The following is a 27,819-nucleotide window of genomic DNA, read 5'->3' as shown; positions in this document are numbered from 1 at the left end:
CTTTACGTAATGATTTTACGTTTTACTGACAGGTAAACACACAAGTAAAATATTAGCTGCTGCATAGAATTGCCCATTATTATGCAGATGGCTTTGCGAAATTTGTGAAGCAGCCAGCGGATGTGCAAGCACCTGGCCAGATGAGAAAAATAAATCACTTCATTGCAAAATATTTAACTATATAAATAGATTACGAGGATGCAAGTATATTCGCCTTCTTGTTTTTCTCCAATGTCGTGACACTACACTAGATACAACGTTTTGTTCCACCTATTTAGTCTACTGCACTTTAGAAGCACAATTAAATTGACCATCACGACATATTCGTATTATTTACACTTTATAAACTGGCATTGCCTTGTTACTATGCTCAGACGCACGTTATTTATGACCCTTACTACTTGCACATAGGAGCCGGGGATGTTCTTCAGAAGGACTTGTTCTTGCAATGGTTTATGCTTGCATAAAATCAAATGGTGTGTGGTTCTGCGTGGCCGCTCTCTTTTTTTTTTTTTGAACTACATTATAATTTTTAGCGGAAACCGGAGAATTTATCGGACCCCTATTGCCTATATTACGCCCATCTAACTGCTTTAGGGCCCATATACCCGCTACGTTCTATTTGGCTCATAAGCCCTATACCTCCTACATTTCAACCTTTCGAACTTACCAAAGACAAAAACTACGGTCAACGTCTGACTGAACGGATTTTTAACAATTTTTAACACGTGTCAAATTTTTAACACGTGTCACCCCTTCACATTCGTATTGCTTGAAATCTGCCTTTCTGGCTCCGCTATAGTAGCAAATGTACTGATTTGAGAAAAGGCTGATTCTAACAAGGATATGATACATGTGGCGGAAGTAGGGGCTTATTTATAGTGGTTTTAGATCTGAAACTCAATCAACGTTTTGGTTGCATTCAATCGGGTATATAAACATGATTCGGTTGTTTCATTGTCTCATTCCTAACAAGAAAACTACGAAACGCTACCTTACCAGCACTTCTTCAATTTTATCAAAATGAAGACTTTCATCTCATAAGAATAAACTTCAGAAGCCTCTACAACGTTTTTTATATATTCATACAAAGTACTCGAAAAGCATTCTAGAAGTATTCGAGAAATGTTATAAAAATATTCAATTCGCACTCACACTTCAATATTTGAATTTGCTTGGCACCCAAATTTTGACAATAGGTTTCAAAAGAAGTGGGAAAACCATAAACAGCTAAGCACTTGATCGCACACTCGTGCCACAGAGAATTCTTTCTCTTGTTCTTCAAGCACTTTGATGATGTTAAAGAAGGCAAAACCGTATAAAGCATAGCCACCAAAAGGCACACTTGAGCCAAAGAGGATACCTCTTCCTCTTGTTCTTCGAGTGCCATGATGATAATATTAAATGTCCAGCAAGTTAGGGGCCTGGTCCATATTCTGTCATCACTTAAATCGTTTTCAAATTGCATATATAAAGTGTAGCAGATGGCAGATATACAGCAATAAGTCATGCCAGAATGACAATTTCAACAACTTCAGTGAAGTGTACACAGCACTCTCCATGAAGAAATTAAAGTGGCCCCGCAACACTTTTCGAGCATGGTCAGAAAATGCTGCTGAGAGTATTCGAGGTGCCTGAGAGCATGTGAGACAGACATTATAGGGCAGCACGCAGCCAGTAATTCATACTTTATTATAACTCACCTGAAAAACGCTGTCTTCCCTCAACAAATGAGGCTCGAAATCCAACTGACCGTGCTTCAAGTGCAATGCCTACAACCACAACGGGACGATGCCACATGCCCATGCACCCGTTCGTGATTACACTAAGATGAAGCCCCATGTCAAAAGAAAAAAAAGAAAAAAGCGCGCTCAAGGTCATGATGCACCTTATTAAATAGGCATAGTTTCTGGCCCCCTAGTCCCCCCCCCCCTTCTTTGTAGATTTGAGTGCGCTCTCTCGAACGAAAGGAGAAAGAAAGCACGTAAAGTGTGTGACAAATTGCTGTAGCTCTGCTGATACTTCGCCGAGTGAAAAAAAAGTGCAACAGTCAATTGTGGATGACATAAGTTTCTGTAATGAAGACATTTGATGATTACTTGTAAATTCTTTTGAGGGCTTCCTCGTTACAAGGCAATGCGAACATGGGCCTGTAACATGAAGGTAGGCATTCTTCAACCTAAGATGGTTTTGATTGATTTATATGTAGGATTTAACGTCCCTAAACCACCATGTGATTATGAGAAACGGCATAGTAGAGGAATTCGGAAATTAGAAACACCTGGAATTTTTCACCGTGAGTCTAAACAAGCATGCAATCAAGCTGACACAAACGAGCACTTCAACAACATTAAAAAACAAGCATCTAAGCACAGCTCCGATTAAGCCTTTTGCAGCCACCCGAGCCACCGACAGCCACTTCTATGAAACATGCATGCTCCTGATCCGTCGTCCAAAATAAAGCACCACGCCAATAGCCAGCATGCTTCACACTAAATGCTGGTGCAAAAGCACAAAAAATTAGAACTCGGGAAACAATGTCACTCATTGAAGCCGCTACAGTGCTATAAGACAAGAATGCAACAAACTTGTTCCTTTCAAGGCCTTGCCTTTGTTTTGCTAAGCATAGAAGATTCATTTCAATAATCTACAAACCAGGGTGAAATTGGCAACATTTGGCACCCTTGTTCATGAATTATAGCAATTGAGAGTCGAGAATAGCAGTTACTTCCTTTATATTCAATTTCACTTAACTCTACAAGAGGAAAAGCTGGTTAAAGAAAATGTGAGCGCTCCCAAGAGTGAAGCAGTTTTTGTGCTATGAGCAGTCTCAACAAAAACAAAGCGCTGAGAGCCCACCATGTAAACAAGCCGTCTAGTGATAATTATCAAAATATCATGTGCCAGCACTCGCTACTGCGGCTGTATGTACATTAATTGCCATTGCAGTAATGTATTTTATTAGGAGCGAAGCTCCTTAAGGCGTGGGCTGTGCGTCCCCTGTATGTAGCCACCTCTCGTTCAGTTCTAAGTATTACGCTAGCCACCGCCCGATCTAAAGGGTACAGCCATATCCATCCGTCCATCCGTCCATCCGTCCGTCCGTCCATCCATCCATCCATCCGTCCGTCCGTCCATCCATCCGTCCATCCGTCCGTCCGTCCGTCCGTCCGTCCATCCGTCCATCCAACCATCCGTCCATCCGTCCGTCCGTCCATACATCCGTCCATCCGTCCGTCCATCCGTCCGTCCATCCATCCATCCGTCCATCCGTCCGTCCGTCCGTCCGTCCGTCCATCCGTTCATCCATCCGTCCGTCCGTGCGTCCGTCCATCCATCCGTCCATCCGTCCATCCGTCCGTCCATCCGTCCGTCCGTCCGTCCGTCCAAAAGATGCAAGATGTTATAAACTAGACGGCGGTACGTGTAGTTGATTATGAAAGATGCGAGGTGTTATAAAATAGGAATGATGCCACATATGGCGCGTGTCATCGTTCGATATAGTGCGGCGACGTACGCTAGGGGGAGCGTTGCAATAAAATCGAGTGGGCAAAATGTACGGAGGATTCATGGTTTACCAGGTTTACCTCCGGAGCTTCGCCCACTCATCATCATTCACTTCGTGAATATGGCGGCATTTTTTTGAATAAAGGATCAACAGCACACGCCACGCTAGCTGCGGCTTTCAGGATTACAAAGTTCTACCACATATCCCTCCACCTATCCATCCCACATACATGCACACGCCTAGTTAAATCACTATACAAATCAGACAGGTATATCAGTAATAGGTAAACAATCAAATTGCGACGAGATAGGCTCAGGCTTCAACAACACTTCAAGCAATGACTTCTTATTCGCTAACATGACCAATCCCAACACGTATATTGCATTCCCACACAAACAGGGCTTCCCTTTTGGCAATTGGTGAATACTTGTTTGTTCTCAGTGTCACTTTCAAAGATTCATTTTCAAAACACTTTCTCTGTAACTGCGCAGCGTCATGCCTAGACGCTTCTTCGCGAATTGAGTGCCTGATGCCTAAATAAAGCAGTAATGGGGGCTAGTGGGTACATAAAGTATCACTGTGTTTTTTCCGGTGTGTGTATTAGTCTGCAGCACATCACAAGCATGATGACCGATGGCACTGGAAACAGGCTGGTAGTCGAACAGTGAAAAGCGTTTATTGTTGCCGTGATGGTGATCGTAAAATAAAATAGACGGGACGCAGAGGTCACGTGCACATCGTGCTTGATGGTTAGCCTGATCATGTCACACTGGCGCAGATCTGCTACATCGTCCTCTTCCTGGACCAACATCAAGCCTTAACGTCTCTCGGGCTGCGGGTACCAACAGGACTCACATCTTTGTCTTGTGCTGCGACGTAAAGTTTGTGCAGGTGCGGCAGCTCCTTGCTGCGGTGAAAGGAAGGCAGAGGCCGCCTGAGGTGATATGATCCTGACATGCTCTCTGGTGCGACAAACTTCTCTACCATCTTCAGTTTCCAAGACTGCAGAGCGGGGTTCGTCAGCGTGCCGTAGGAAGACTGCTGTTGACCAGCTCCTCGTGATTGTGTCGTAGGTAGTGACCTCCTTGCTACGTTACAGTGGTGCTAGCTAGCTCGCGCCCCGGTTGAGTGGATGCTCTTCTTCTGACTGCTGAAGTGGTCCATGGACCACGCTGCTGGGCACTTTCTGGGGTTCGAGGTGGTTGCTTTGTACTGGGAAAAGGTTCCGGGTCTGGCGTTCCATAAGCCACTGCGCTTGGTGCTTCAGCACAGCATCACGGGGTGTGTTGCGCCACTCGAGCAGAGCTGTAGGAATGTTATGCACGTCAAAGGAACACTTATTTAGAAGTATCTTTGCTTCCTGCACCACTCGCTTAGTGAGGCCATTGAAACGTGGAGGATAAGGACTTGAAGTAACAAGCGCAACTCCTAGCTTTCTCAGATAATCCTCGAATTCTGCGTCACTGAATGGTGGACCTTTATCAGTGCACAAATTCACTGGTAAGCCATGTATCTAGAAAACTTCGGAGCCCCACGTTGTGTAACAGAGCTGCGCCAGCGTGACATACTTGAAATACAACACTTTTCTCGCCGACCGCACCAATTCTGCGTTTTCCCTGTCTCTGTTCAACACCAGGTGGTCAAAATTTCCGGAGCCCTCCGCTACGTCGTCTCTCATAATCATATGGGGGTTTGGGGACGTTAAACCCTACATATCAATCAATCTGTCTCTGTTACCTCATTTTCAGCAGTGCTTTGCATAGGTTTGTAAAAACATCTGGAAATAATTCACTCTGACTCATAAAATATAGTTTCTCTTCTGGTCTCATTCAGACTCGGGGCTGAGTCTGACCAAGTCTGGTGAGTAGACTTTCGAGTACGCAAAAATAACATTAACTTTTCACCTATGGTTTTCAATGCTCCTTAACAGAAATATATTGCATTATCGGAGCTCCAGTTAGCACCTTGCAGTGTGTCGTGGCAATGTAGCGGCCTCCCTCGACATGGCATTGTACCTTGAGCTCTCAATTTTTACAGTTCACACATACCTCAATGCACAAGCATTTGTACACCTACTCCATATTTATTGTTGAGAGGCAAGAACTACAAAAAGGGGGTGGGGGAGTCGAGGTGCCCTAACATGACCTCCTGCGAACTTTTTTCCCGGGACGTTATAATGAAAATATCTGAGGCGCCATCTCTTCGAATAGAGATAACCTTACTGAGTTGCAGCCACTATTTAAAAGTCCGAGATCAAAAGGTTGTAACTGGAGCACCAACTATGCAAGATATTGTTACGGTTGAATTAAAGGATAGGTGAATTTATTTACAGGGTGAGGATGAAGTTCGGCAGTCGCGGTAAAAATGGAGTCCTCAGGCCGCACCAGACACGTCGTCTTCCTCTTTTACTTCCCCGGCACATTCTACAGCCCGACTGATACCATAGCAATCTCCCGTTCACAGACGCAGCCCGCTGGGCGAGTTTATGTCACTGGAGGGATGAAACTTCTTGAGGCGAGCCACGTGCACAAACTGCGTTCGATTTGACCGACGAGAAGGTGTCGTCAAGCGTGCCACAACGTACGTCAAATCAGTCAAGCGATCTACAATGACGTAGGGGCCTGTGTACTGCGGTAAAAACTTCTGATATAAACCAGATTTTCGTTCGGGGGCCCACAACCACACGAATTCACCTTTGCGGAATGAAATGGCATCATGGCGTTGATCATATCGTTGCTTGGAGTGATCTTGTGATGCCAGTGTTGGCAAGCGAGCAATTTGGCGGGCTTCTTCAGCCCGGCACAATGTTTCGGCTACGGACTCATCGGTATGGAGCTTAAATGGGAGGATTGTATCAAGGGAGCTGCGTGATGATCGAACGTATAGCAGGTAGAAGGGCGTGAAGTTTATGGTCTCGTGCTTCGCTGTATTGTATGCATAAGTAATAAATGGTAAGATCTCATCCCAGTTTTTGTGATTGGATGCGACGTACATTGCGAGCATGTTAGTAAGAGTTCGATTGGTACGTTCTACAAGACCATTCGTCTGGGGATGGTATGGTGTCGAATGTCTGAACTGTAAAGTGCAGAGGCGAAGTAATTATTCCACAGCGTCCGCAATGAATTTGCGACCACAGTCACTAATGATTACTTTAGGTGGACCATGGCGAAGAACAACGGAGCGTAACAAAAAGGCAGTGACGCCATCAGCTGTAGAAGATGGCATCGCAGCGACTTCGGCGTATCTGGTTAGGTGGTCGACGCACACTATTATCCAGCGGTTGTTGTTCGAAGATCGCAGAAACGGGCCCAATAGGTCGATACCCACTTGCTCGAAAGGCGTAGTAGGCGGTTCTACGGGATGAAGAAGGCTGTGCGGTGAACTGGTAGGTCGTTTGTAGCGCTGGCAATTCTCGTATCTCGAGACGTATTGTTTTGTAAAATCTCGCATTCGGGGCCAGTAAAAACGCTGCTGCACTCGATGCAGGGTGTGAATGAACCCAATGTGTCCTGACGTTGGATCATCGTGCATAGTACAGAGAACGTCGCATCGAAGACTTTGAGGTACAACCAGTAAATAACGTGCGCCGGTTGCTGAGTAATTCGTTTTGCACAGCAGTTCATCACGAATGTGAAAGCGACCACTGCCTTTGAGATTCCGAGCGTCAACGAACAATGGGTCTAAACATAAATCATTCAATTGTTCTCGTTTGAAGATATTGGCGTCAGGAAACGTGTGAGAGACCGCAGAAAAACAGATGTCAAGGGTATCTGCACTGTCCTCCGTCGTGGTCATAGGTACGCGAGAAAGGCAATCAGTGTCCGAATGACGTCGTCCACTTCTGTACGAAATGCTGAAGTCAAATTCTTGAAGGCGTAAAGCCCATCGAGCAAGGCGGCCAGAAGGGTCTCGGAGGGTAACAAGCCAACATAATGAATGATGATCTGTCACAATCGTGAATGGACGACCATAGAGGTAACATCAAAACTTCTGAATGGCGAATACAGCACTAAACATTCTTGCTCTGTCACCGTATAATCCATTTCAGCCTTGCTTAGAGATCAACTCGTATAAGGAACAACACGCTCTGCATTATCATGGCGCTGAACAAGCACACCCCCGATGCCAATTCCACTTGCGTCAGTGTGCACTTCTGTAGGAACAGAAGGATCGAAATGACGAAGAATAGGCTGAGATGTTAGTAGAAATTTCAGTTCAGAAAAGGCGGCATCACAATCAGGTGTCCATTCGAATGGGCTGTATTTTCGCAACAAGCTCGTCAGTGGGTGTACTACGTCCGCAAATCGGGGCACAAAGCGGCGAAAGTAGGAACATAGGCCCAAGAAGCTGCGAAGTTCCTTCAGTGTCTGGGGTGGTTTGGATGTGCCGACTGCTTCGATTTTGCGGGAATACGGCCTGACACCATCTTTGTCAACTAGATGACCAAGGAATAAAGCTTGTCGTTCACCAAACTGGCACTTCTTAGAGTTCAAAATCAAGCCAGCCTTTCCAGCACAGTCTAAAACAAGGCTTAAACGGGCGTTGTGCTCTTCCAAGGTACGCCCAAAAATGACGACATCATCGAGGTAGCATAAGCACACCTCCCATTTAAGACCACGAAGGACAGAGTCCATAAACCTTTCAAAAGTGGCGGGGGCGTTGCAAAGCCCAAACGGCATCACAGTGAATTGGTACAGTCCATCAGGCGTCACGAATGCGGTCTTCTTCTTGTCTGAAGGGTGCATAGGTATCTGTCAATACCCTGATTGTAGGGCTATTGAAAAAAGTACGAAGCCGAGTGTAAGCAGTCAATAACACCGTCAATTCTATGCAGCAGATAAACGTCTTTTTTGGTCACGGCGTTGAGTCTTCTGTAATCAACGCAGAATCGCCAGGCACCATCTTTATTCTTAACCAAGATGACCGGTGCTGCCCACGGGCTACACGACTCTTCAATAATACCCATCTTCAGCATTTCCTGAACCTGGTCGGCAATAACTTTTTCGTTCTGATGGCGACACTCGGTAAGGCTTTTGTCGAATCGGGTGGGCAGTGCTGGTGTCAATCCTGTGGTGAGTGCGAGAACATGGTGAAGGTAGTGGCCTCTCCTCTTGGCAAAAGTCAAACACAGAAGCATCTCGCCTCAACAGATGGCGTAATGTTTTCTACTAGTGTGACTGCAAAGTGGCGCTAATCATGCCTAGGATCTGCGACTCGTAAGACCAACTATGCTTGCCAGAGACTGTACCTTTCTCGCTTTCATCGATATAAACGACCGCTACAGAACCTTCAGTGGAATCATCGAAGACGCCAAGCTTCATTCCTCGAGGAAGCACAACTGGCATTGGCGAACAGTTCAGTGCCCACAGAAAGGTTGCTCCTTCATCAACAGATACCAAACTACGAGGGACGAGTATGCCTTTCTTAGCACATTGAACGATGGCGTCAAAAGATGTGGCAGATTCTGGGGCGAACCCCGCAACTGACCTCATTGACCATGGCGGCACTGTCAGCTCATAGGAAACAATCAAAGCATCCTTCACGGCCTCCGGCGCCTCATCGACGAGGGCAGGAACAATGTCACCGCTGACGGAAAGTTCACCGCTTCTACAGTCGATGAAAGCGCCACATCCTTGGACAAAGTCAAGACCGAAATTCACATCGTGGGTACAATGTTGCAGGACAAGAAACTCTCTTTCTTGTCCTGCCACTAAGACATTGACGGCACAAACTCCAACAGGATGAAGTACTTCCCCACCAACACCACGAAACCTTGTTGATTCGCCCCAAGTAAACATAACTTTGCGGCCAATGTGACTTTTAAAAGAAAGACTCATAACTGATATCGTAGCACCAGTGTCCACCAAAGCACTTGTACAAAAGCCATTTATTTCCACACGTATCTTGTTCTTGGACATTATAACTGGCGGAGGCATCCGAGGGAAATCCTGTTGTGCGACCTCACCTCCATCAATCGAACTGGCTAGTTTCCCGGCGGCGGCGGTGATGACATGCGTCGTCCCGGCGAAGGGGAACGATGCAGTCGGCCAGATGGAGGCGTCAAACTACGGTCAGAAGTGGGAGAAGTGCCACAGTGATTTCCCCGCCTTGAGGTACTCCTGGAATAGGCGAGCCAATGGCCGTTGTTGTGACCAGTGCCCGCTGGTGGAAACTCTAATGGGGAATGATATCGGGATGTTGGCTCTCTCTGTCGACGACAGAACCGAGCTATATGCCCGGCGATACCGCAACGGTAGCACAGAGGGGCTTGGCGGTATGCATTGTACTCCTGGAAGGCATTGCACTGACGTGGTGGTGGTACGGGTGCATCTTCGTTTCGGTCGTAATAGGTGTTGGCTGGCTGATGGGGGTAACTGAAGTAGTCTTCGTACCTCGGCAGCGGGTAAGTTATTGCGCTGTGACTTCGGTGGTGAGGGTGGCCTGTAGTTGCAGTCATCAGTGCCTGCTGCGGCAATTGACGCGGAATGGCGAGAGGGAGGCGGTGCGGGTGTAGGCTCATACGGCGTCGGGCGAGCGTGTCGAGTGAGCTCTTCTTGAACGATCTGGCGTATTGTCGACGCGAGATCAAGCGGCGTGCATTTGTCAACACTTGTCACGGTGGTTACATTCGGTAGGCGACCGAACTTGGGGGTGATACGTCGCATCTTCAGGGTCTCGAATGTGCGACAGTGGCTTATGACGTTGGTCACCGTAGCAAGGCTGTCTTTGCTGATGAGGAACTGATACACGTCCTCGGCAATGCTCTTCAACAGGTGGCCAACTTTGTTTTCCTCTGACATAGAAGGGTTGACAATGTTGCAGAGCTTCAAGATTGCCTCGACATAGGTCGTGCACGTCTCTCCTGAAATCTGAGCTCTCTGCAGTACCGTTTGTTCCGCCTGCTTTCTCTTAGCTACGGAGTCTCCGAAGCACGCTCTTATTTCGGAAACGAAGCGATCCCATGACGTGTGGGCATCTTCGTGGTTCTCGTACCACACGAGTGCTGTGTCCGTTAAGAAAAATACTACATTAGTCAGCTGGGTCGCCGCATCCCACTGGTAGTATTTGCTCACCCGTTTGTAGTGTGTGAGCCAGGCATCCACGTCTTCGCCAGATTCGCCACCGAATGTGCGAGGCACTATCAGTTCCTCACGCAACCAGGGACCAGCCGCACGCGAACCTGGCACAAGCGGTGCTGCTGGGACTGGTAGAAGGCCTGCAGCTGCGGGGATCCGGTTTTCTTCTTCGCCGTGAGACGTCTTAGCTGCCAGTGGTAGCGGGGGCAGTCCAGCAAGGCGGCAGCTTCGTCGTAGACCAGGCGCTTGAAGCGTCGTGTTGCTTGGTTGATTACCCCGGCACCTCCACCACAAAACTGTTACGGTTGAATTAAAGGATAGGTGGATTTATTTACAGGGTGAGGATAAAGTTCTGCAGTCGTGGTAAAGATGGAGTCCTCAGGCCGCACCAGACAACGTCGTCTTTCTCTTTTACCTCCCCGGCACATACTACAGCCCAACTCATATCGTAGCAATAATATTGCCACGTTCCATTTCCCAAGTTTTTGTTATCATCCCAAAACACCACACAATTCTCAGCGCAAACCGTGCCTGCAGTTTTCGAGAAGGTTCCGGACTGTAGTAGATCATTTCGATAAGATCACGCCCACTGTGCGAACGGTACAGATTGTTTTGGAACCTACGCCACCACCAGTGATAACGCTAAAACATTCGACGGCAAGAGTATAAATGCCGACGCGCTTTGCCGCCTGTCAGTTGTTCAACGAAGGCCGACGCTCCGTTCGCCGCTATCAGTCCGAGACTGCTATCGGTGCGAGACTGCTGCTGTATTTGGACTTTCCGTTTACCGGGCACAGGTTCGCCCAAAGAAACAGTTAAATCCCAACACGAAGTCTCCTGTTTTCGGCCACGTCACGACCCCGTGACATCTGGTGGAGGTGCTGCTTCGTTCATGTACCGGACGCCACCGTCAAGCCGTGAACCCAGCCCACGTCGCGGAGAAGACACCGACGCCAACCAGGAGCAGCGAACAAGCCACCGACAGCAAAGGCTACCACCGGAGTACGGGCTTCTACACGACAAGGCGTGGAAGACCAAGGCCATGACCGCGACTGCAGCGACCATGAGAACCGCAGCGTCCCAGCCCACGATTGTGATGCATCAACCCAGGGAACCACCAATTTTCAATGGGTCATCGTTCGAAGACCCGGAGTCCTGGCTAGAAACATACGACCGTGTGGCCGCCATCAACCACTGGGACCATGACGAAAAGCTGCGTCGTGTGTTCTTCTATTTAGAAGACACCGCAAGGACCTGGCTCGAAAATCGGGAGTCCACGCTCCGAACGTGGGATGTTTTCTGCGGCGCATTCCTGCAAACGTTCACGAGCATCGCTCGCAAAGAGAGGGCCGCTGCTTTATTAGAGACCCGAGTTCAGCTACCAAATGAAAATGTCGCCATTTTCACAGAAGAAATGACCCGACTATTCCGTCACGCTGACCCAGACATGCCTGAGGAGAAAAAAGTTCGTTTCCTCATGCGAGGGGTCAAACAGGAGCTCTTCGCGGGACTGATGAGAAACCCACCGAAAACCGTCCAAGAATTTGTAGCCGAAGTGACCACTGTCGAAAAGACCCTGGACATGCGCACCAGGCAGTATAATTGTCGCCTGACTGCAGACTTCGCTGCCGCTCAAACCAGTAACTCCAGAGACCTGCGTGAAACGATCCGAGCGATCGTGCGGGAAGAGCTGCGCAAGCTGTTGCCTTCGGCGCAGCCTCAAGTGCATTCAATCGCCGACATTGTGCGAGAAGATGTTCGGCAATCGCTTCAAATTCCCCACGCACCGCTGCCCGAACCGGAAGCTATGAGCTACGCCACTGCTTTGCGCCACAACGCTCCTCCCCGTCCACGCCAAAACGCCACCCCATCGCACTTCCTTCGACAGACGCCACCGCCGCCACCACCCCCACCGACGTCATACCATTCGCCAGCGGCCCAGCGCAGTGCACCGAGGAAGACTGACGTCTGGCGCACCCCTGACCAACGCCCGCTCTGCTACCACTGCGGCGAGGCCGGACACACATACCGCCGTTGCCAGTACCGACAGATGAGACTGCGTGGCTTCGCCGTCAATGCGCCGCGTCCACAGCCAGGAGAACGACCACGTGACATCGCCGACTACCTGACAGGAACTCGGTGGACACCACGAAGCCCTTCGCGTTCGCCGTCGCCCAGCCGCCGCACGTCACCGCACCACCGACAGTACTCTGGCCCAACGCGGGGCCGGTCTCCTAGCCCGTATCCGAGAAACTAAGGGCAGCAACCGGTGGAGGTGCGGTTGCTGTGCGACGAACTACCGAAGATCCTCCGACGACGACGCCGCCGCGACAGAGCTTTCCGAACACAATGCCAACCAGGCAAAGCCCTGACGGCGAAAGCTCACTTACCGAAGGTGGCCTGACGACGCAACATGGAAGCAGCAGAACAAGCCGACGCAGCCGTGACCCGACACCACGCCCTAACTGTAATGCGAGACGGCGAACTAGTGACCTCGACGTTCTTATCGACGGCCACAGTGTGACCGCTCTCGTAGATACTGGAGCCGACTATTCTGTCATCAGTGGATTGTTCGCCGCGAAGTTAAAGAAAGTTAGGACAGCTTGGAAAGGCCCTGAAATCCGCACAGCCGGAGGTCATCTCGTAACGCCTGAAGGAATCTGCACAGCGAGAGTCACCATTAACGGCCGTATTTATTCTACAGACTTCGTAGTCCTACAGCGTTGTTCAAGAGATGTCATCCTTGGCATGGACTTCTTATGCCTCCATGGTGCTGTCATCAACCAAAAAATAAAGTCGATAACGTTATCCACAGAAGAAGCACTACCGCCGCGCACGCCGTCAGGACACCATGCTTTGAATGTGCTGGAAGAACAAGTCACCATTCCGCCTCGCTCAAGCGTCATTATTTCAGTCGGCGCTCCTAAATTACCTGACTTAAAAGGCGTCGTTGAAGGCAGTCAGCATCTGTTGGTCACCCGAAATATCTGCGTCGCAAGAGGAATTGCAGAGCTGCGGAGAGGCAAAGCAACGGTTATGCTCACGAATTTCAGCAATGAGTACAAACATGTGAACAAAGAAACAACGGTCGCATACATCGAAGAAATTGTCGAAGCCACCAGTGCTTTCGCCCTCGCCGATTCTGCGGAACCTGCTCAGAGGAACCAATCCCCTCCCATAGCTTTCGACGTCAATCCTAGACTTCCGAACGATAAGCAAGAACAGCTCAAGGCCCTGCTCCTGCAATACGAAGATTGCTTTTCGTCGTCATCGAAACTTCGGCAGACACCAATCACGAAACATCGCATCATAACCGAAAAAATTGCCAGACTACTCTGTCAGAGTCCGTACAGGGTTTCGACGCGAGAACGTGAGGCCATGAAGAGACAAGTTGATGAAATGCTGCGGGATGATATTATCCAGCCGTCCAAGAGTCCTTGGGCATCCCCCGTGGTGTTAGTGAAGAAAAAGGATGGGACCCTACGTTTCTGCGTCGATTATCGCCGCCTGAACAAAATCACAAGAAAGGACGTGTATCCTCTCCCACGAATAGACGACGCACTTGCCCGGCTCCATGACGCCAAGTACTTTTCGTTAATGGACCTCAAGACTGGCTATTGGCAAATCGAAGTCGACGAAAGAGACCGAGAGAAGACGGCGTTTATAACACCGGACGGCCTCTTCGAGTTTAAGGTGATGCCCTTCGGCCTTTGCTCAGCGCCTGCAACTTTTCAACGCGTTATGGATACAGTACTAGCAGGATTGAAGTGGCAGACTTGCCTTGTGTACTTGGACGACGTCGTCGTGTTTTCTCGAGTTTCGACGAGCATCTTCGGCGCCTTGAAGCTGTACTTCAAGCCATCAAGACTTCCGGACTCACACTGAAGTCAGAAAAGTTCAGATTCGTTTACGAGGAGCTGTTGTTCTTTGGACCCATGATTAGTAAGTATAGAGTTTATCCTAATCCGCGGAAAACAACCACCGTTGCTGACTTCGCGCCGCCCACCGACAAGAAGGCCGTGCGCCGATTTCTTGGCCTGTGGGCGTATCACAGGAGTGTCGTAAAAAAAGTTAATGACATCTTAAATGACATTGTTAATGACAGTAATGACATTGTAAATTGTTTTGAAGCTCCCACGCGAATAGCACGCACTTCAAAGGATTGTGAACGACGAGGAACAAGAGGACCATAATAAAATAGAACACGCTCTTTTCCCATGAACGCACGGATTCGTGTTTCTTTCATTTCGCGCCTTTAAAACACTGAAGCGTGGTTTCCCCACATCAATTTCACAGCTTCACCGTCAGCGTTGTACAACCATTAGTTCATTTTTGGACCTCCAAATTCATATGCTCAACTGCGTATCATTCACAATAGAATGACCTCACCGAGTGCATCAACCGAACATTCATCAAAAAGTTATGAATATACGTCGCTGCCAACCGTAATAAATTGAGGGAAGTATTATTGTTCGCGACGTGCGCCTTTAACTCTACGAAACCTCGAAAGAGAGGCTACAGGCGTTTCCGACTGTTCTACACTCTCTCCTCTGCATGCGCTAGACAATGTGTTTCTTTTTGTCATTCATAACAATTTGTCTATCACTGAGATGGTGTCCTACAGAAGAGGCTTGACAAACAGCATGCTTACTTACACTTACCACGCAAGACTAATCAAAAATACGCCAGGACAACTACGGCAGTCAAAATTGGCATTTAACCTACACTGAATATAAAAAGATAGAGAAGTTTAGCAAAAAGGGTGTCTTTTTGTTGTCCCACAATTCACTCTATAATTCGAGCATTTGGGAAGTGTTTCTGCTACACAACAAGATTGTTCATCTACTTCTAGTACTTTCCTCGCGCGATTAGCACGGTTCCGGTAGTTCGCATTCGCGAACAGCATGCATATTATCAGTGTGACATAGCATTTTCGACAGGAAAGTAGCTAGCGCCTTGTTTTCAAAAAAAGGTAATGCGAAGAAGTTAGATTAAAATTGTTGTTGTGTAGCAGAACTACTCAACGAATACTTCATTCTATTTGGAAAGTGTTGAGTGAACAATAATGGCCATCTGGCTTACTTGCGCTTCCTTTTGCTCTAATAACCTCATTTCTTAGAAATTCATTGCAGAATGTGCTCCGTGGTGGCCCCGCCGTCGTGCTCTAGTGGCTGAAGTACTCGGCTGCGGACCCGCAGTTCGCGGGATCAAATCCCGGTAGCGGCGACTGGATTTCTGATGGAGGCGGAAATTCTGTAGGCCCATGTGCTCAGATTTGGGTGCACGTTAAAGAACCTCAGGTGGTCGAAATTTTCGGTGCCCTCCACTATGGCATCTCTCATATTCATACGGTGGTTTTGGGACGTTAAACCTCACACATCAATCAATCAATCAATCAATCAATCAATCAATTATTTAATTAATACATCAATCAATCAATATATTAATCAATCAATGAATCAAATCAGCGATTCGTGGTGGGGTGAATTTTCGGACAGGATGCTTTGCACTGTTAAAAGCTGCCAACGGAAAACTCTATGGAAAGGGTGCTTTGATTTCGAGCAGCTTGTGACAATGCTTGACGGCGTAGAAAATGTAGTGAATTATAGGATATGAACGTACCTCTGCGCGGACGCTATCAATCCAGCTGTGCTTACACCTTCGCACTTTCTAACCGGTAGGAAGTCTACTACACTGCCTAGTGCTAATACTGCCGAAACTTTCGGAAGTCGCTCCGATACCCTAAAGCATTGGAAGTACAGGCAGAAAATAGTAACTGATTCTTGGAAGTTTCGATGTAAAGAATACCTCTTGTGCTTGAGAAGTGCGCCCATCAGTCATTAAGGAAGACAAGGCACCCATAACTTTTTGAAAGTTGGTAGAGTGAATGAGGTGTACTCATCAAGTGATTATCACGTTTGAACTTCCAATATCGTCTTGGCAGGAGATACGAAAGTAACCAGGTCAGTAAAACTTTTGTGCCCGTTGGAGTTGGGCGATTGAACTTTGTCGGATGAGAGGATATTGTAAACTTTTTGTATTTCCCGCGCGAATAGCTCGCGCTTTGAAGCACTGAGAACGACGAAGAAGAAGTGGACCATCCGGAAATGGAACTCGCTTTTTTCACATAAATGCTCGAATTTGCGTCTCTTTCATTTGGCACCTTAAACGCCGAAGTGTGGTTTTTCCACAGACACATTCAGAAGGGAGGATGCGTAGGACGAGTGCGTAAGTGTGATCGCATTCATCAGGTCCTAAAACATATTGCATGCGTCCCTCTGAACCTAACTTGCGTAAGTAAAGTTATTTACAAGGAGGTTGAACTTAGTTTGATGAATATCTAGCACTCTAAAAAACAATAACAAAGTACGTAAACTGTTATGCACCATGGAGAACGACATTTCCGCATGGCGGACGAAAAAGGGGGCAATGAGAGCAGGAGGTTAAGCGGATAAAAAACAGCATAGAAGAAGTAGTTCACGGAATAAGCATTCAACTATAGTGGCTAGAAGGTTGTAACGCGATAGCGTTAGAGAGCTCGTGTCGCGGAAATCCCGCCGTCGGCGTCGGCCCGGTTGGTTGGGAGCAAAAAAAAATGGTCTGTGCGTCCTTGAGCGAAAAAGCGAGTTACAGAAATCGCTGTGAGAAGCTGCTACTTGTCCACGCCTGCGCACGTGACCACACTGAAAAAGCCGCAGATTCGAAGAAAAAAAAAGTGCTCAAAGTCACGATGTGCGGTAGTTTCCTTGCCCCTGCCACCCCTCCCTGCTTAGCTTCCAGCGCATTCGTCGGGACGAGAGAAGAGATAGTGCAATTGCAGCATGCGACAAACCTTTGTAACTCCACTCGCACTGGACGGATTTTTCAAAATTATGCGGCGTTTAATTCGTGAGGCAATAAGCTCTTCTAGTGAGTTGATTCCATGGTTACTTGAAAACGTTTCTTGTGGCTCTTTTAACGCGTTTTTCTCGACAGGTGTCACGATGAAAACGAGCCCATTCGGTGATTGTAGGCGCATTTGGCAAGCCTCAAACTACGTCAAAAAAGGCCGGGATAGTGCAACCATCGCCGCTAAAACACACAGGAATTGTCAAACAGCTCTAAAAACAGAGAACTATGTTGATCTAGCGCAAAACATATCATGCCTTTCAAGAAGCGTTGATCAAGCAAGCAGCAAATGCTAAGATGATGTGCTGCTATCTGTGAGGCATTGTAAGAATCTTTATGGCCTCTGAAATGGTGAGCGCACGGTGTGTACATTGGAGGCCATGCAACTATTGCTTTAAATCAAAAACCCGTATGTACCATTCGCGCGTGCGCTAGTACGATCTGTGTGTGTGTGTGTGTGTGCGTGTGCGTGCGTGTGTGGGTGTACGTGCGTGCGTGCGTGTGCGTGCGTGGGTGCGTGTGCGTGTGCGTGTGTGCGCGTGGGTGCGTGCGTGCATGTGCGTGCGTGTGCGTGAGTGCGTGCGTGTGTATGTAACAAGCCATATATTTAAGTATGCACTTAGCAGTTGAAGGGCGCACTAAGAGCCAGGTTTCGCTATCGCATTCAACTCTTAAAGGCGAAGCTCAAGGGTCCCCCAATTTTTCCTAGTATCGTGACCGGGCGCCTACCAGGTGGCGGCGAAGAAATCATATTTTATGCCCCGCGACGCGGCGCTCTTTGTTGCTGGCGCGCTGGCGAATGACGGGGGAGGTTGACGACGGGGTTCAGTTGGCGGCACTGAAACTGCGTGCTTGCCACGAAACTATTTCCTGAAGCACTCATTTTAACCGTAGCTAATATCACTAATTATCTTCGCGGCAGGGGTAGAAGGAAAGAAATGTAGTTTTTCCTATTCCTGTAGCCTTCTGCATATGCACAATTTAAAAGTTTGACGCATTTTTGCTGAGTGCACACAATTTTAGTTCTCTTAGGATGGCATCTGCCTCTCAATGCAGTTTTACCAGTGCTTCCCTCCACGCCTCCCCCCCTCCCAATCAAGATGGATGCTTCAGCTTACAAAGGCTGGAATGGTGAAGCAATACTTTTTTGCAGACTAGTTGGTTCATACTTGCTGCGCTCTTTCCTGTCTCCCTTGTTTTCCTTCAAGTTTGTGCAGCAATTCAATTTTTCAAGCTAGAATAGTCAACAAGTAACTGGCAGACCAATAAAGCGCCAACAAAAAAAAAACGAAGTACGGAACAGAGTACCATCTTTTTTTAATGAGAAGTCTGTACCAACTGCTGTTAATTTGGTAACCGTACCCACATTATTCTGCCCTCTATGCACGCAGAATGCAGCTGTGACAAAATTCCTTTAAATTCAGCGTATAATTTGCTTAGGTGTGTGCCGGGGTAAGGGGGGCGAAGATAGCGGCTCTCACTAAGAGGAAGGGGGGCGCTACGTCGGCCGCATACATTAGAATAATAGTGAAGGAAGCTGCTGCGATGAACCTCCGCCCTCCTCCAAGGTGGATGTTTCAGCTGGCAAAGGGTTGAATGGTCATAGTAACTGCCGGACGGATAAAGCAACAAGAGAAAAAAAGTATACAGAGGCAATAATAGGCCACAACTTTTTTTTTCAACTGATTGAGTTGTCTTTGCCAATTGTTATTTTGTAAATGCATCCGCATTATTGTGCTCTTCTGCGTACGCAGAAAAGAGCAATGACAAAGTTTTTTGAAGATCAGTATGCGAAGCATAGGTCGTCCGTAGAAGAGGAGTGGAAGAGCCGCCATCACTGTGGGCAGGGAGGGGGGAGGGGGGTCCTGTTGGAATTTTTATTTTGTTCTTGAAAAGTCTCGTTGTAAGTAGGGGCACTGAAAAATCGAAGTTTGCATCCAGCTAATGCTCGGTATTTGCCTATTCTTCCTTTTTTCATGTTAATATAAGTACATCTATTTCGTTTGTCACTGCTTCTTATTATGTTCCATACTTATTCCTCGTATGTGTTCTGGAATTTAAATTTATTGTCTTCTGATGCTCAGTTTGAAATAATTATTTATTATTTAGTGTTTACTTTATTGAGGTATACCTGTTTTTCGTTTTTTCACTGTTTACTCACATTATGCATGAAAACACTTGTGCTTCCGTCTTTTATCTGCTTGTCATAGTTTGTTTTTGCATACCAGCTATAAATATAGATGCATATTGATGTCTTTATACTCAAACGCAACAGTGTGGAAAAGAATTTTAATAATTTGATACTGAAGCTCTGAATCTCCTACATCTTCGTTCCGTGCGCGCTATATATCCTGCTTGTATGTGCTGTTCAAATCAAGATAACCTGGAAGCATACTCTGAAGATCTGTTTTTTCCTTCATTTACAGTTTATCAGCGCCCTGTGTGTCGAGCACAGAGCCATTGTAACGTTCCCACTAAGCTTGTTTTAAACGAGAAACGCCCGAGAGCGCGCACTGAGACGCGTGAAATGCCGCGCGCCAGAGAGCGGTTGCGGCCTCTGGAGGCTTTATCGTAAACTCTTTCAGCTTGCCGCCTCGTTCACGACAGCAGGAAAACCTTTCTAGCCACTATAATTCAACTCAACTTTACTTCATGCAAAGCCGTATAGTTGAGGCGGCACTTTCGGCATGGGCAAACAACAGCATACCTCTCAGAAATACATGTAAAAAGAACCTTTAGAGAGGCACACCTTCAAAAACTTTACTAACTGCGGCTGCCAATAGGCTGTAATTAGGACATTACAACAAGTAAGCACATAATTTCACGTGAACTATTGTTACTTCAGCTATTGTCTTGCTAACTACGCTTCGCTTGTGGAAATTATTGGCTTGTAAGTGGTAGCAGTGAGTGACTGGGATCTTTAATGAATTGTGAAGTGAAACAACAAGCCCCCTCTAAATGTCATCTATGCAACTGATGCACTACTTCAAAAACGAATTTTTGTTTGTAAATACACGTTTACTTCTCAGGAGTTGCTGCTTGTGCTTTTTAGTAGACTGGTTGCCTCCAGATCACAACTCCCCCCTCCTCTCCTGCACACACGCACTATTGTTTCCTCATAACTTTCCGTAAAACCACACCGGCCCGTTACCGTCAGAACGCGCAATGAGCCACTCCCAAAGGAACATTTCATCCCAGTTGCGTCTACAAATAAAAAAACGCACGCCACGTGACATGGTGGTGAAGTTCGGTGCAAGAAAGCCGCATGATGTATATCACATAGGAGAGAAACCCTGAATGATTCTCATCACCTGGGTCTACGCTTGGGTAAAAAGGGTGGCTTTCGAAAATTTTGCTGCTTTTCTAGGCAGGCACATTAAAGCTACGTTTAAAACATGTCGGTGAACGTCCCTGGTATGATATAATCTACTTTGGTATTTCATGAAAGTTTCGCCGCTCATAGTTTCCAAAACAGGGTGTCTGGGATGCACCTCCCTTCATTAAAATGATTTTGACAGCTGCTTCTTTTATGCGCAGGATCGTTACTGTTATTGTAGTAAAAAAAGTCTCCGCAGACACTCCATTAAAAGACAACGGCGCTTGATTTACAATGCCGCAAGTCTCGCATCTGTAACTATAGATCTGACGGTATCGAGGCGGCTTCAAGGCAAGGGGACATCGTTTTGTTTGCGAGTGGCAGTTTGTGTTTAACGGGGATGCATTTATGACCACAGTGGGCATGCAACATAAATCAAAACCTGAAAAAAAGAGCACCAACCCGCACACTTGTCGCACTTCATAATCTATCTTCTTGTCCTACAATGAATGGAACTCTCAAAAAGAATGCACAACTAGACAGGCCTCCTGCCGAGTGTTTATAGCTGCCAGGCAGCGTCGCATCAAATTGAAGTATTTACGACCCTGCTGTCACATAAGAGAACGGGAAGTGGAAACACAGCACTCATCTCTTCGCCCCGTGATGTGATTTCGCAAGAGATGAGACAGCGCAAAATCGAAGTAGCTTCGACAAAATTATTCTTTCCTAGTTGCGCTGCTCCCTAAGCGCCACGCAGAACTCTAAGCACTCCGCGCACGCCAAGAACCGTCGACTGGGCCCAATCGGCAACGACAGAATCATCATTGTTTTGTCGCAAATGCGACTCTAAATTTTGTATCCATTTGTGATCGCACTAAAGCCGCAGTCAGAGCGAAGGTAATGAGTTAAAAATACGGCATGCAACGGCAGCGTTAACACAAATGGCACCAAAAGTCTCGTGACTTTTGTCAATTTATCCTAAGCAATGAAGTGTACGACTTCAGCTTATACGCTTCAATGAAGAATTACGACTTATGGCGTGATTCTTTATCGTCTTCAGCCACTGCATAAAAATTGATACTCGCTCAAAATTCATTGCAAGTGTTTAGCAGATACCACGATTTTTCGATCAATGACAAAGAATGGCATAGTGAATGCTTACCTATTACACAATGAATAATGACGTAGTGGTTATCCTGCAAGTGTGCTTGCAGCAGCTACCCAAAGAGTGTTAAAAAAGACTCTTAAAGGCCTCTCTTTCAATTTTTGCTTTGACAGTGCTTAGCGTTCAGCGCATGCCTGACAGGCTTTTCTTTCCACCATGTTTTCGTAACACTCAAATGAAGTAATGTCGACGACACAAGGTGCTCCGTTTCGCATGCTGTTGCGCTGTAGACACTGCAAAATTGAAGGACACTTTGTGACTTCCTAAGGATCTTATGAGAAAGCGTATGGCTTTCGGAGCAACAAGATTCGCAAGTCTTCTCGATGGTGAGGGAGCACGGACGGACAGGCGGTCGAACGTTGGTGCCACTGTGCCATCACGTGTTTACTGAGACAGTTCGAGGAGGAGAGGCTGCAACTGGTGCCATTCGAGGGCACTGACGATGAAAGCGAGTATGAATCATTCGCCATAAAATTGATTTGAAGTACGTGTAAGGCTATATTTGCTGTTAATATTTTAACGCGACAGTGTTAAACAGCTCGTTTCACCGAAACACCGGCGCCGGCGTCGATGTCGGCGTAGTCGTCGTGGGTTGTAAGGGAAAAATTACCGTTTTGTGCGTGACTGAAGAATTCAGAAAGATGTAATTAATATAAATAAAGATTTGTGGGTCTGGATGAATATCAAACCCAAACCGTTTGCATGGCAAGCAAGTTTACTACCCTACAGCCACGCACGCATCTGCTTGGGAGCATAGTTAAAATATCTCCCTGTACTTGGAAATTAAGTGAAAATAATGTTCATGCTTTACGAAGACACACGTACTTTATGCAGGCTTCAATACAAACCATGGCACATTGCCGTAAAATTACGAGGTACAAGCATAAATTTCCATCGGGCATTAGAACAGGTGATTATCGTAACTACCTCGTGGTTTAAAGCTGGCTACCCATTACAAAAACTCATACGTTACGGCACGCATTCTCTTAAGACTACTCAGAGGGTGCATAGCAAGTTAGAAATTATTTCATGCGCATACTTACTCATGGTTGAAAGCATGCTTCCAATTACACAGAATGCAGCCATAAGCAAAAGCTTCAATGACGCAAGTTCCTTTCAAACTTATCGATTACATTGTACTAATCTGCAATTTAAGCTTCAATAGTGACATCATACAATAAAAAGTATGCACTAAGTGGTTTAAGTACACCGCAAAAAAGTGCGAGCATTCACGGACAGAAAAACGGACATAGTGTCCAGGAAATAAACACGCTTCCCCCCTTCGCTGACATCAAGACTACAGCACACGTATAAGAATCACAGACTTTGCCACTTCGTGAATGTTATGGATACAGCACACATTTACCAATAATGTTTCACTGAATAGTGCAAAAACAAGTGTCTCCACCGTCAGCAAAAAATTAGAGGAAAGTTCTCATTTGCAATATTGATTACCTCCAGAAATTTATGCTAATATGGCCGTCATATGCCTTTTTTGCATCCATCGCCACGCCCCGCCGTGGTGGTCTAGTGGCTAAGGTACTCGGCTGCTGACTCGCAGGTCACGGTATCGAATCCCAGCTGCAGCGGCTGCATTTTCGATGGAGGCGGAAATGTTGTAGGCTCGTGTGCTCATATTTGGGTGCACGTTAAAGAACCCCAGGTGGTCGAAATTTCCGGAGCCCTCCACTACGGCGTCTCTCGTAATAATATGGTGGTTCTGGGACGTTAAACTCCACAAATCAAATCAATCGCCCCGACGTGTTCTGCACCGCTTTTCTTCTACGAAACTGTATTTGTTCCCAAACGGCGCTTTAGGTGGGCATCGCGGAAAGAGGAACCATTCGGCCGCGGCGGGCGCACCGCCACCGTCACTCATCCGTCGGCAGTCACTACTCTAGTCCGTGCCCTCCTCAAAGGCCAGGACACACACACGGAACGGGACCCGGCTGGCACTGCTTTTTTGTCTGGTCTATATCTTGGAGCTGAATGCCTAGCTTCTCATTTACTCGCCGTTTGGGTTACAGCTCATGCCACCAATGGTTTGTGTCATGTAGTACCCATGCAATAGCTCAGATTAGGCCACTTCTAGTAAAGTCGAGGCCATAAACGCAGTGCTCCTTATTTGATGTCGTTTTGACGCGGTTTGAATCATGCATGCTTTTTCTTAAACGGAGTGTGTACCGAGAGCAGAAAATACAGCATTTACGAAAATCACGGATTGAATGTGTTGGTCGTGGTTACATTTCAAGCGTGACATTTTCATTGCGCTCTGATTACTTGTCCACAGCAGTTGCATTACTCAATGCCGAGAGTGTTCGGGCTTGTCAGCACCGCAGTGCCGCCGTGTAATGTGTGCGCCTCCCTTTATGCTGGCGGCGTTAGGTGAGCCTCTGTTTACGGTGTCGGTACGCCGCTGCGCCGTAAGACGAGACGATATCTACCGTGAAATCTTGGCATGCTGCAGCCCATCAGCGTGCTCTTCCAGTCGGGCCGAAGTTCATCTCCTCCGCGTTGTCTTATGAAAGGTGGCTAGTGGCAGGTAGCACCAAGGTGCGAACAGCCAGAGAGGCCTTTTAACTCAAGAAATCTAAAACAGCTTGGGAATTTTTCCCGAAAGCTAGAAACCTCAACTCGTAAAACGCGTTCTAAAAATAATAAAAAGAACCCGTGCTTTGTCTGCCGCTGTGGTATAGTGGTTACGGTGGTCGGCTGCTGGCCCAAAAACCACGTGTTCGATGCCGGCCGTGGTAGTCGCGTTGTGATGGACGGGTAGTGGTAGAGGCCCGTGTACTGTGCAATGACAGTGCTCTATAAAGATCACCACATCGTAAAAATTTCTGGGCCCCTCCACCATGGCATCCTTCATATTGACATCGTAATTTTGGGGCATAAAACCCCAGGAATCATTTTTAAAATCTGTTAATCTCGGATTTGGTTAGTACAAGATGTTCTGTTTAGAACAATTGTAGAACTTTCAGTACATGAAGAATATGGTCCATATATGGGATTCTTTTTCATAGAGAGATAACATTTAGTGAAATATGATACTTTGTACTAGCTGATTATCAGAGTTTTTTTTTCTGTAGGCAAAGAAGAATTCGATATGTATAGAGCGCTAAATAATTGTTATAGCTGGTGAAAAAGTTAGAAAGTTGAGCGTTTTTGTACATGTTTGGTTGTAAATTTAGCATTGAGGTGGTCGTAGTAACAGACTATTGTAAATAACACATTTAGTATTAAGCTTCATTGGTTACTGTCAAAAAAGTCACCAAATCGCTCTTTATTTTGAGAGATAAAAACTTTTTGATGTGGTTGCAGGACTCTGTGCTTGCCCGTGTTTATACCTTGAAGCAATGCGTCCTAGTGGTGAGTACTAGCTGCACAAGCATGAGGCATATTTAGACAACATATCAATTTCGTCCGTGCTTACTTTATAGTTTGCTATATAGTACTAGCCTGCATGAGTAAACGAGAGATCCAAACTGTAGTAGGGTGCATTTAACCACATGCAGCTATCTTCTGACAGTTCAAATAGTGTACTTATGCAACACTGGTAAGTGACACCGATCATGCAAGAACTTATTACCTGTGCGATAAAATTTGGAAGTGGCAAGAACACTAAAATTAAGAAAAAAATTTATTGAAATGAAAAAAAGATTATGTTTTATTAATGAACCATTACAGCAGTATTAAAGTGGCAATGCCTTCTATTAAAGTGACAAGGTGGTGCTACCCACTGTTGAGTATTTGCAGTGACGCACGGATGAAAAAAAAGGAATACGTACACACTGCTAACTAATGATGTTTATAAACGCCTATGTAGATTATATGGCTGGTGTTATCTATAGTTAAATACTGCTCGTCAAAGACTCAGAGAGTGAAAGAACATGTAAATCACAGTGGGGCACTTATTGAAGGTAGTTTATTTTTTAAGGTGAAGCTTTTTTAAAAAGTTGTGTTCGTTCTCTTCAGTTCTGTTTGAAGTTTGCAGGGTAAGAGCTACTTAACATCTTTGATGTTGCCTCCACCTTAAAAGGAACAAAGTTGATACCTTGATGTTGTAATGAAATAGAATCAATTCATTTTTTCACTTGGAAACAGAGTTGATACCTTAACATTGTGACTGAAATATAATCAATAATTTTTTTCCATTGGAAACAAACCTTACATTCTATTTCAGCAGAAGCTTTTACATTCACTAAAGGTATGCCTTTTTTGCACACTCTCAAGTCTATGAGCTTTAGTCATTACTAGCTTATAAATAGTAAAATGATTTACATGATAGGTTGCGATAGTGTCAACTTTTGTATACTAAATTGGAGAGAGAGAGATATTGACTTTATTTAAACATATCCTGAGGAGATCGAGAAAGGGCCTTTCCGACCCTTAATTAAACCTCGAGGCTCCACCCAGAATGGCACTGGCAGCCGAAGGCTTGTAGCGAAGTCCCGGGCTCTCTGGACCGCCTGTAGTTGCAGCTTGTATTGATTGCTCTTGAGGGCTTCCTGCCAAGCCTCATGGGTATTCAGTTGTGCTGCACTATGGGTAGGGCACAGCCAAAGCATGTGTTCGAAATTGCAATAGGGATGGTTGCAAAGGGAGCATGTGGGTGGTGTGTCGGGGTCGACTCTGTGCAAGGTGGATGGTGTTATGTACGTACGTGTTTGCAATCTTGTGAGAGTTAGAGCTTGTGCTTTGTTAAGTTTTGGGTGCGGTGCTGGGAAGGCACGTCTTTGTTCCCGGTAATGTGAAATGATCTCGTGGTATGTGAGTGCTTTGTCCTGGCTGCAGAGATTCTCGTACCGCTCACTCATCGAGGGGTCGTTGTCCGCGGCGCGACGTGTGAGCTCACGCGCCAGGTGGTTGACCTCTTCGTTGGGATTGCAGTGGTCGAGTCCCGGTAACTGTCCCATGTGAGCTGGGAACCAGGATACGTAGATTTGAGCTTTCTCTTCCTTATCAAGGGTTTCTTTGCTCTCGTACTCTCTTATTGCGTTGACGGTGAGTTTTCCAGTGCTCCTAGCTACCAGGCCAGCCGTGAACGTTCGTGCCGCCGTCTTAGAGTCTGTGTATATTTTGGAGTAGGCTTGGAAGCTTTGCATGGCTAGCGCGATGGCCATTTCCTCTGCTTCGTGGACATGGCTTGTTCGGACGGTTGCCGCGTTGTTGAGGTTTCCGTCTATATCAACGACCGCTATGACAAACGCCTCCCTGCCATAGTAGCGGGCGGCATCTACGAATAGCACGTGCGCGTTGTGTTTTTTTTTTGCCTTGTTTATGAGCTCCCTCGCTGTGTCCTTCCTTCGCCCTTTGTTGAACGTAGAATGAACGTTTCGGGAGTTTGACTCAACCCTAATAGGTTTCCTCACGTCATTACCAAGTTGTGTTCTTTTCTCTGGTTGAAAAATTGGGCAAATGCCTGCGTCTCGTAGGATGAGATGGCCTGCCTGCGTTAACGACAGGCGTTTGATCTGTGCCACTCTCTGAGCCTCAAAAATTTCTTCGGCTGTGTTGTGCAGACCAAGTTGCTCGAGTTTCTCGTTGCTCGTGCTATTGGACAAGCCGAGTGCCGTTTTCAGTCCCTTGCGGAGCATGGAGTCAACCTTTTTGATTTCAGCTTTCGTAAGTTTCAGAAACGGGAACGCGTATGCTACGCGACTTACGAGCAAGGCGTGATACGCCTTCATGATGTTGTCTTCTAGGAGGCCTGCTCTCTTGTTTGCGGTTCTAGCAATGCCTCTTGAAAAATTGTTCGTGCTTTTTTCAAGGCGCTTGAGTGCTTCTTTGTTCTGGCCCTCCTTGGCACTTAACGTTAGCCCTAGTACTTTGACCATAAATACTTGCGGTATCGTTTGGTTGTTCT

This window comes from Rhipicephalus microplus, chromosome X (assembly GCF_043290135.1).
Source record: "Rhipicephalus microplus isolate Deutch F79 chromosome X, USDA_Rmic, whole genome shotgun sequence".
Taxonomy (NCBI): domain Eukaryota; kingdom Metazoa; phylum Arthropoda; class Arachnida; order Ixodida; family Ixodidae; genus Rhipicephalus; species Rhipicephalus microplus.
This window is presented reverse-complemented; position numbering follows the sequence as displayed.